This window comes from Lactuca virosa, chromosome 6 (genome assembly GCF_052849685.1).
Source record: "Lactuca virosa cultivar CGN04683 chromosome 6, Lactuca_virosa_CGN04683_v6, whole genome shotgun sequence".
Classification (NCBI taxonomy): domain Eukaryota; kingdom Viridiplantae; phylum Streptophyta; class Magnoliopsida; order Asterales; family Asteraceae; genus Lactuca; species Lactuca virosa.
This window is the reverse complement of record NC_136431.1, coordinates 9,903,848-9,912,368: the sequence shown is the minus strand read 5'-3', so window position 1 is coordinate 9,912,368 and position 8,521 is coordinate 9,903,848. Positions and strand designations below refer to the sequence as shown.

The window sequence follows — 8,521 nt, the reverse complement described above, 5'->3', positions numbered from 1 at the left end:
TTTTAATGGAAAAGAAATAATTATTCACTTATTATAAAACTAACAAAAAATATTTCTTGAAAATGCAATATATATATATATATATATATATATATATATATATATATATATATATATATATATATATATATATATATATATATATAGGCTTAGGTTATTCTATTCAAAGTAATTATTGTGTTATTATATGCATAAATGTGGGCCAATCAAATTTACTTATTTTAATAAAGTGATTAATATATATTATTGAATTAAATATAATTGAAAAATATCATCTTAATTAATTACAAGGGTAATTTAGTCAATTAATATAGATTTAATAAATGAAAATTGCATTTTTTAAGGGATCATAAATTCTATTACTTTTAAAAATCCGATTCTACGAATTATAATTCTTTTAATTCGGACATTCTGACAGAATATGTTCATGATTATATTCAAAAATAAAAATATTCTTGAACCATAAATAATAAAAATATTTTTGAACCTATTTCTTGATCATGACTTTAAAAACTTCTTGTAGAATAACAAATTCTTGAACAATCAATTGAAGAATAAAAACAAAAAATACATTATTTCTTATAGAATACGGGTAACAATTGTTAAGAATTACATTTATTGTTAAAGAATAAAACTAAAAAACTTTCAAAACGGGAAGAAAACATCAAAATCTAACAACGAAACTAATACATTCTAAAAGAATAGTGTTGCTTAGAATCACTTTCAATTTTGTGGTCCGTTCTTCAAGCATCAACTTCTGTGATTCCAACAGAAATGGAATTCGTGATTCCATTCCAACAGAATTGGAATTCGTGATTCCATTCCAATAGAATTGATGGGCTATACAACACTAAAGTATCTAAATCATAAACACACATTAACAATTGGGCCAAATAATCTTAGGTTGTTTGTAAGCACGACTTGAGTTAGTTGTTCGACTTGGTCCACATCATATATTTAGGAGATTATCGGCATGAAAGCTCCATGAAAACCATAAGGCACTCGATATGGCAAGGTAATAATTGCAACTGGCTCACTGGTAAACTTCTGTGCATCTACTAGGATAATCTGTGAAATTAAGCCAATTTGTGTCCCATTGATATCCAAGAACCATTAGTCCAATTTGCTTCACAAGAATATCTATACATGTAATAAGAGATTGACATAAACTTACCCGAGATATATTCAAATGTTCATCATGTACAAACGAGATCACCCAGCCATCATCTTATTCAAGACCATCAGGCTTTGGCACAAACACAGCACTTAAACAGAATGTGTTTTTTGGGAACGTATTGAACATAAGCTACTGAATCAAACAAATCTACATGAAAGGTTTTGTTAATACCAAATTTATCGAAGGTCAATTTCAGGCAGATTTAGGTTTAGGGCAGATCATGAGGAAAAATAGATCGACACCATGAAGATGATAAAGATATGAAACAATCTCAGGAAAACCCTAGCTTGAACAAATAAGAAGGAAAGCATGATTGAGAAAGCGTGTATGAATACCTTTGAGGAACGAGAGAGAGAGTGCGCGATCGGAGCAGTGTCTAACCCTGATCTAAGTGAGACCTCCATCGCTCCAATTCACAACAGATCGGAGCATATTATCGATTTTCCTCTCGAATTGAGGAGTCCACCAGCGAGACGATTCACGTGGGCGCGATTCGAAAGATGCCTCGCCATCAATCCTCAACAGTGAGGCGGGTAAGGATGTTGAGGAGGCACTCGTGAGTCAAATTGGCCCAGCAGGAGTAGAGTTCTGACTCGTCGGCTTCTTTTTCTCGACGGTGGGGCGTCTATGTGATTTAATTGATATCTCCGGCGGTAAACGACGGCGATGAAGTAGAAAGAAACGGACTACGGAGTCAAGATTGAGCCGAGAAGAAGATAGAAAAAGGCTTTGGCTTGCCACGAGTCCGAGAGCTGCTTGATTGTAAAAGGTCGATGTTTTCTGTCTAGGGTTTTAAAGCGGTAACTGTAAACGATTTTGCCTAATGTAAAGGTTTTATGATTTGAATAATTAAATACCAAAATTAATTAAAAGCTAAGATTACAATTCTACCCCTATCTAGGTTTTTAAAATGATTGGTCCACATTTATGCATACAGTAACACAATAATTACTTTAAACACCTGAACCTATCTTTCTCTCTCTCTCTCTCTCTCTATATATATATATATATATATATATATATATATATATATATATATATATATCAACAAATGTAACTGTTTGAATATACCAATGAATTAATTATTTACACAAGTTCCTTCAGGTAAGATAATAAGAGGATTGTCGTCGGCCCCTTCAGTATAATCCCTTAACCTAAAATCACAATCTCATGTCACAAAACTATTGATAAAATTATAAAATGAAAATAAAATGACATATAAGTTTACAATTTTACATAGATTCTAGCTATAATTTCACGATATTTTGTTTTTGAACGATTAAACCATATACATCCTTAACTATCCAAAGTAATTCTTTGTAGAAGTTATAAATACCATTGGATAAATCATTTTCTTTAAAATGATAAAGAAAAAAAAACTATGTGTGTGTACATACCAACCCATCTGAGGTGTTTTTGCATAACAACATGAGCAGTCATTTAGTAACTTATGTGTTTAGGCCTTGCACATGATCTAGGGCCATTATACTTCACTACCCTTGTCCATGATGCAATAAAGAGCTGCAAATTAACTCCACCAAAGCCTTCTGAACCCAAAATACTCAAGATACTAGTCAGCTTTCTTCTGTGATATGAAATTTATAAACTTAGTAACGATTTAAAAGATGATAGAATAAAATGTTATCATACCTCTAGCCTTTTTCTTAACTTATCATTCCCTTTTAATAGCAAATGCACAAGAATATAACATGATAGGAATATTATCCATCCTAATGTGAGAATAAGAACCTAAAAATATGAACAATAAGCAAAGAAACCAAATGTTAAAATTCTCATTTTCATAGTGATATCATGCTCATAAATTCTGTTTTCAATTTCCCTTTATGCTTCTCTTAACCAACAAGATAGACCTCCTACAGAGTCAACATTTGTGGAAGACATTTTTGCCCATGAAAGTGATGGCAGAAGAGGAGATATGATGGTAGATATAGTGAAAAAAATAGAGGGTGGCCCACTGTATCACATCAGACAAAACAAAATGAGAACTCACAAGATGCCTTTAACGATTCTACCATCAGGTTTGAAAGAGAACTTTGAATTCTTTTGTACCATTTTTTCATCATCATCATTAGAGAAGTTAGAAATTATACTATATAGTAATTGTTGGCTGTGTAAGTACTGGTATAACTATAATCAAGAATAGTATGTGACATAACATGATCACAAATATGATGGAATCTTCTGCACCATTGGTGGCTGAAACTGCTAAAACTTCTCCACATAAACAAAATCATGTCTTTTTTTTTCTGATAATCACATTAATTTATGACTTTATTGAAGAAATCATGAAAAAACTAAGTTTGGCTAAGTGATTTCATTTAGTTAACTAGTATAAATAAGAGTGCAAACACATTCATTAAGAAAATTTATGGGTAGCTAGTACCTTACTATTGAGTATTGACAAAAAGCAACTCTTCTCCATGTTCATTTTTCCAAGACGTTACATGACCTCCATACAAATACACCTTCAATAATAGAAATGTTAAAGACAATTAAGCATGTAAACCCTCATATATACTGAAACTTAAATTACAACAAGGCATTAACATCGGATTCAAACAAAAAATCCTCCTATTAGGCAAGTAATGTTCACAATTTGCAAAATCCCAAATTACAGAGAAAAAATATAACCTAAAATGAAGTTTTACATGAGTAAGATTGAATCAATCAGCAATGCGTGACATAAAATCCACCAACAAGTACAACATGCATAATTAAATTACAATACTCAAGCAAATCCGAGAGAAATTAAGGAATTAGTCTACATACCTCTACAAAACTGTTGTGGATTTGATGGGCTATGATGTTATCTAAGCCATTAATGCGTTTAGCAATATCAACAGGTTTTTTTCGTCATTGACACTTCATCTACAAATGCTAAGGTAGGTTGCACTTGCATCCATAAAACAATAGATATGATTACATATAATGAATATGAAATTGTTGAAATAAATACAGATTAAGCTCAACATTAAAATCATGGAGTAACGTTTGTATTGTTTTACCTATATTTAGATGTTTTAGACTAATACCTCAATTTGTAGAAACCCTAAATCGCAATGTTGGTGACAATGATGCGTATAAGAAATAAAGCCCTAATATCGTCGATCGATATGGTAAGGCGTGACTAGCGGTAACAATGGCGATTGGTGGAGTCAATTTTCGGGAATTTGTGAGCAGTGGTGGAGTCGATTTCGAAATCGCCGATGGATTTCTCTGGCTTGATTGATTAGTATAAGTATTTGACATAGACACAATCGATGAGGAAGGGTAAATCGAGATATAAAAGAGACCAATTTTATTTATAACGATGGAAAAAAATGAAGTGTTATTTATTTATTATTAATTTTTTTTTCAGTTTTTGAATGAGTCATTAGTTTTCACAAAAATGAGAAATATTTACCAGTACAATTATGCCCGTCGTAACATAACAGAATCCTTTTGCGGATGACACAAATTTTCAAATGTCTGCCATAAATCTATATATGTCGTAATTCGTCTGTCATGGAAAATCTTTTTTCTATTAGTAATTTGACCATTTAACTTGCTAAATGTGTTTACATATTACTATTGTCACTTATAACAAGTTAAGTAGTCGTTGACAATGATAATACGTGAACACATATAACAAGTTAAATAGTCAAATATGTAAAAAAAAAGTTATCTAAATATTAACAAAACAACAAAATAATTACCTAATAAATCATTTTCTGTAACTTTTTCACCTTCTCTTTAATCCATATAGAAAATAGGTGTCATATTGCAAAAGCATTAAAGTTTTATACCATTATAAAACATGAAATATCATATACAAATACAAATTAAAAAAATGAAGAACGATAAAACAAATATTTTTTTGAATTTAATTACAATAAGGATAAATTTAAAACAAACAATATTCACATCAAAAAGGAGTTTCAAAGCCATGACTAGTTAATTCGAGAGTTTTTTTTTATTAATTTTTCATAAGAAGCTAATGCCTCTTAAAAATCAAATAAGGTGGCTAATATATGTTCATGGAATTCTTTACAAGAATAAAACCCTTTGATTATATTTTGTCAATATCATGTGTTTTTGAATCAAAAATCGATTTTGACTAGAAAAGTTTCGAGGACACTTAGTCCAAAGAACTTATAGCTTTAGTTTAAAGGGCTCCTTTTGTTTTTTGTTTTTTTTCTACTTTTTAAGGGTACCAACTCTTATTTTGAAGGTTTAAAAAGCCATTATTTAGAAAATGAATGGGTCACCCGATGAATTCATTCCTAGTCAGCAGGTTTTTTTACCATGTCATTTAAAAAATGTCACGTCGTTGCCACCTAAGGTTACAATCATTGACCTAACTTAATGCTTCATTTAGAAGTTGGATAAGAACAATACCGATATCGCTTTCTTCCTAACCTTTCTTCTACCATTTCTCTGTAAAATCGATCAGCTAAATTCTTCCTATGGTCGTTTACAAGAAGATCGATCTTCATTTTGAATGTATTCTTACGAGGTACCCTGTTATCAGTTATTCAGATGGAGTGGATCAGAGGTTTGAGGATATTGATTTTGCTAGAATAGACAAGAACGAATTTGTGGTTTTCCTTGAAAGATTCACCAATGAGAAATATGTGAATATGTATTATTGCATGTCCGACATTGAGTTTCTTGAAGGATTGAGGATAATAGCTACTGACATTGAATATATGGATTTGATCGAAATAGGGTATTTGTGGTTGTATACTTCCCGTTTACATGTATCATCTTGGTGTTAATGTGCAGGAATGACTTAATGATGAGAAAGCTAAAGTTTTCAGTCTTGAAGATAAGCATTCATGTGTAGGTGAATTTCATGGAGAATTGCAAGGTGATATTGACATTGATATTAACCTATATGATTTGTAAGGAGATATGGACATTAACATTGAACTTGATGATTGCATTCCTATGAACAAGTCCAAAAATGATGTGTTTTTTAGTAAGCTCTTCCCCAATGTGCAGCCAACCCCAGACAGTCCACCTCATGAGGATCTATATGTTTAGATGGATGACAATGAAACAATACTTGAGAAGGTAACAACTTATAATGAACATGTCCACTGGAAAAAGTAGAAGCCGGTTTTAGGCATGATATTGGAAAGTCCTAAACAGTTAAAACATATGTTGTTACTAATAGTTATGAGTTATGCTACAAAAAATGATAGTATGAGACTTTTATGTAAATGCTGTTCTGGCCAATACAAGTTTAGACTGTGGGTTTCATGGGTGAGTGAAGAACAAACTTTCTAGATTAAGTCTCTCATAGATGAGCATAAATGTGCAAGAAATTTCAAATTTGGATCAACTGTTAGCTATGCTTGGATTGACAGCCATTATAGTACATAATTCTTATAGAAACAAAAATTATGTGTTATGCTAATGCTACTTAGGGAAGAGGTTAAAAAGAAATTTGGTATTAATGTGAGTATGTGACAGTGTATGAGAACAAAGAAACATGTAATTCATCTAATTGAAGGAACACTTATGGAGCATTATGCAAGGCTTTGGTCATATGGTGAGGAGATAAGAAGATCAAATACAGGTTGAACTATCAAAATGGATGTCAATTCTATGCCAAATGGTGAGACTTATATTATCAAATTTTACATTTGTTTTGAAGGCCTAAAGCAAGGTTGGAGAGGGATCTATAGAAGAGTAATAAACCTCGATGGTTGTTTTCTAAAGGTTATATGTAGTGGAGAGTTGATATGTATTGTAGGAAGGAATGGTGATAGTCATATTTTCCTAATTGTGTGGGCAGTTGTCTGTGTAGAAAACAAAGATAAATAGAAATGGTTTTTTGGAATATCTTAAACAAGACCTAGGAGTGGAAAATGGCTTTGGTATTACTTTGATGCCAGATCAACATAAGGTATGTGAGTTACTTTCCATTTTCATCTATAGTAGCTACACTTTTTATTAACATATTACAATTTTTTTGTAGGGACTATTGGAGGCTATCAAAGAAATTTTGTCTACTACTGAACATAAGTAGTGTGGAAGGCATATTCTTGCAAACATTAGGAAAATATTTATTGGTGTACACTATGAGAAGTTGTTTTGGAAGGCAAGCAAGGCTTCCAATTAGCCTTTATTCAATGTAGCCATGAAAGAAATTCAACTACTTAATCCTACGACATTTACATACCTTAGGAATAAGAACCCCAAATCATGGAGTAGAGCATTCTTTCAAGAAGGCAGAATGTGTGATGTTGTTGAATATGGATTTTCTGAGAGCTTTAATAATGTGATCAGGGGTGCAAGGAAAAAGTGAATCATCACAATGTTAAAGGAAATTAGATTGTATGCAATGGAGAAACTATATAATTTAAGCATCAAGGGTAGTTCTTGGCCTGATTATAAACCTTATCCATCAATTACACTACTACAAATTAAGTTGCAAAAAGTTGAAAGGTATTTTCTATAATATGACTATCTTTACTGTAAATAGAAACTAACTTAAATACAATGTGATTGGGTATTGGCATGTTTTACCAAGTGGTCTAAACCAGTTTGAAACAAGAAACTTGACAGAGTCCTATGTTGTGGATCTAGATAAGAAGACGTGTACTTGTAGATTGAGGCAACTTAATAGATATGGATGTATGCATTCAGTTGCAACTATCTCTTAACTGGATAGATATATTGGTATATATGTGGATCCAATGTACTATGGAGCCTTTAGGAAACTTACAAGTATTCATTGCATGGAATGAATGGTGAAAATATGTGGCCAAGTACTGACTTCATACCACCATTTCCACCATTGAAAAGAAGAATGTCAGGCGGATCTACAGTCAACAGAAGAAAGGATGCAAGTGAAAGGATTGCAAGACACACTATGTCAAAGGTAGGGAAAAGAATATTGTGCAGTATGGGAAAAAGTAGGTCATAAAAAGGTAACATGTCCTCAAGTGGAAAAGCCCACAAAACTCAAGGTAAAGAAAAGGAAAAGAGAAGATAGGAAAACTGGTAAGGATGGGAAAGGAAGTAGTGGAGCAAAACCAAAAGAACATGCAATGGCATCAAACAAAGGGAAAGAGGGTACATGTTGAAGGAAGAAATTTGAAAGAGTTGTCAAGAAGAAACTAGCTAAAAGGGTTGAGGGTAAGAACATGGAAGGAAACAGTGGTAATAAACCAATGGAAATTGATTCGGATATAGCTTTAATTTTATGTTTGGATGTAGCTGTTATGATAGGATTTATGTTTGGTTGTTTCATGTTGTGTACTACATTTCGTTATATGACAAACTTGCTATATTTTTATGTTATGTATGTTGTTATGATTTTATGTTTGGATT

At 31.9% G+C, this 8,521-nt stretch overlaps 1 pseudogene; it reads right to left on the bottom strand.

Moving 5' to 3' along the window:
- Positions 1 to 1,076: 1,076 nt before the first annotated feature.
- Positions 1,077 to 3,079, bottom strand: LOC145121323 (glycerol-3-phosphate acyltransferase 9-like; annotated as a pseudogene).
- Between the last annotated feature and the right edge of the window lie 5,442 nt (positions 3,080 to 8,521).